This window comes from Notamacropus eugenii, chromosome 6 (genome assembly GCF_028372415.1).
Source record: "Notamacropus eugenii isolate mMacEug1 chromosome 6, mMacEug1.pri_v2, whole genome shotgun sequence".
Classification (NCBI taxonomy): domain Eukaryota; kingdom Metazoa; phylum Chordata; class Mammalia; order Diprotodontia; family Macropodidae; genus Notamacropus; species Notamacropus eugenii.
In genome coordinates, this window is record NC_092877.1 from 246,326,881 (window position 1) to 246,329,965 (window position 3,085).

At 32.9% G+C, this 3,085-nt stretch overlaps 1 pseudogene; it reads right to left on the reverse strand.

The window, feature by feature from the left end:
• Nucleotides 1-568: 568 nt before the first annotated feature.
• LOC140512303 (ubiquitin-conjugating enzyme E2 N-like) lies at nt 569-1,131 on the reverse strand (annotated as a pseudogene).
• Between the last annotated feature and the right edge of the window lie 1,954 nt (nt 1,132-3,085).

Genomic DNA, 3,085 nt, shown 5'->3' on the forward strand with positions numbered 1-3,085 from the left:
TTAGAATGGAGATAGAGGTTAAGTACTTTTTTTAGAATAACAAAAATATTTTACTAAAAGGCAAGATTAACAGAAGTTTCCACAAAAATCACTGAAAATGGTTACAAGCTTTTCTGGAAGGAAAGTTTCTACACGTAACAGCAGAATCACAATATAACTGAAGGTTGTGATGTTTAATGTCCCAATTTTTGTTCAAACAGTCAAGCTTTTCCATCTACAGCATGCTATGATTTAGTCTTGACTAGAGTGTATATTCTAAAATACAGCTGGTTAGCTGTTTTAATCAATGCAATTAGCATCAATATAAATAAGGAATAGGAGCCCACAAAACTGGAAGAAAAAAACGCACCTCTGCAGCTAAACACTACTTTCGTTCACAGTGCTGATACTTAAACTATAATCAGAGAAGTGAACAAAAGCAGAGCTGGTCCACTGCTTTTAAGCAATTTCACAATAATCTAGATGATACTTCCAGCTTCTGCTCATGCATTACAACAGTGAATCAGGACAAGACAGAGATTTGCTAATGTGCATTTAATCACCAAATGACTGAACATGGTCTGGGTTTTTATTCTATAGTGTTTCTAAGACTGTGTCCATTAAATATAAATGAAAAAGAAAAAAGTCTTTCAAGAACAGGAGAAGTGATGCATACTTGATATTGAGATAGAATGTAAATATTATTCATGGCATATAGTCTACTCCATGCTCTGGCTGTTTCTATGGCTTGGGCTTCATTGGTCCTTGACTGCTCAGTTACATCATTTGCTAATGGATCATTTGGATTGGGAGCACTTCACAAAATTCGAATTGAGGACAGTAATGTATGGTACTGCAATGCTGGAAACCATTTATCTTTCAAAATATCTAAGCATATTCTTCTCAACTTTTCCTTATTAGGATGATACATTTGGTTACGAAATGCACTTTAGGAGCTGCCATTGGGTATTCTTCTAGAAGAAATAGTTCAAGTTTAAAAGTCCCTCCCTCAAATGGGGAATCCTGGGAACATGAAATGAACATATGAAAATAATGTGTATTGCTTTCATCTGGTTCTGCTTTTATCCCAAGAACTAGTTGCGCTAGCAAACCCTGAGGTTCTTTGATAATCTTGCAGGGCAGCCCAGCCATCTTGTGTGATCCAAAATTCAGCCTTGGGGTCCCATCTCTGAAGATTCAGTACTTTTAAGATGCATTGCATAGATACAATGTAGGAATACAGACTTTGTCTGAAAAATACAATTTACTCAATTACCGATATGGATCAATATACACACAGAAGTCTAATTTGAATGTGCCTTTGTAGTCTGATAGTTTCTTTGGCTGCTTGAAGGCCTAGGGAAGTACAAAGAATTTCTACTAGGAAATTGCAAATAAGAGATATGAGAGTGTATGTGTATACATCCTATATGTGTATATGTATGTATGCATGTATGTACACACATAAACCTATACATACACATACAATGATACATATATACATGCATATATGTGTGTGATACATAAACATGTATGTGTATAGGTATACATATTAATAACATATATACATGTATATGAGGGTCTATTTTTACATTGGTATATAGGCCACAGAACCTATAAATGTTCTTAAAATAATAGATAGTCCCCAGCTTGGCATAGCTACTTTCTAGTTCCATAATCACAATAATGCAGTGGTAGAAGAATGCATGGGGTTGTGGATAGGGATTAGACTTCTCATGCTCATATAATTTAAAAAAACACAAAAATATTCATTTAAGAGTCAGTACTTTAAAGGTGTGTTTTTCTGAATATCAAATAAGTAGATATAGCGACAATTAGAAATAAGAACAACATTTATACTCTCTATAAAAAATGAAACCTAAATACTTAAAGAATATGTAACTAAATGGGTGAATATCATTTCGCAGGACATTTATCATGCAGTTTGCTGTACTTATGTAAGCAAAATCAACCAAGTCATCATGGGCATGATTGCAGTTTGCAAGTCAATATCTGTTGCAGATGATTCATTTGACAGATATAATTGTCAACATAAAGTAGAGAAATTACTTGACAATTAAATCAACATTTAAATTAATTCAGTGTCTTCAATGTGATGATGATGATAGGTGGCAAAAATATGAGGGAAAATATCATTCAAGATCAAGAAATTAAAGAGACAATGATTTGCAAACTTCTAAGAATCCTAACATTTTTATGTCATTAAATAATTTTTCAATAATACAATTAACAGTTTCTATATATTAGCAATTTTGAGTGACACTTTAAAATGTGACTTTTTCCTTTCTGTTAAAAAATACCTGTTTAATGAAGTATTAGTTCTATGACAATTTCTATGTATGATGTTACATTGAATTCACATCAGGGATCCGAAGCATGCGTTGTTTTAGATATGGAGAAGCATCAGGTCAATTATTAGACCAGAAATTTAAGAATAATAGGTTTTTACTACATCATGAAACCAAAAATTGCAGAGAGTACTGCAGTGGACGTTGGAATAGGTATATTGAATCAAATTTATCTAACATTTTAATGTTTACGATGAACTTTCATCACAATAACTGTAAAATAGGCATTATTCATATCATTACCTTGTTTAACAAAGTAGAAAAGAAGGTTCTGAGAGGGAAAATGATTTGACTGGATTCACATAAATAGAATTTATTTAAATTATATTCTCTTGAATCCATACTGAAGAAATCATTAGAGATGGCACATTTTCAAAGGCATTTAGATATCAGTTTCAATATCTCACAATATTACAGTATCCCATAAATGTGTCCCAAGGTTTATTCCAATGTGGAAAGAAGATTCAAACAAGGATGCAGACACACAGGAAACTTAGCAAAGCCAAGTGAACAGCAAATTCCACAGATTTTGTTGTTGTTGCTGTACAACCTCACTTTCATTTTATCATCATATCAGAAGAAAGACAATGGCAAGAGGTTCAAATGGCAACAGATTCTTGGTGCATGCAACCAGTCTCCAACATATCGTAAAGGATGACTTATGAGCAATAATGTTATAACAGACATGAGAAGAATATATATGATGCAATTAGAAAATGAGACAACCAAGAGAAAAG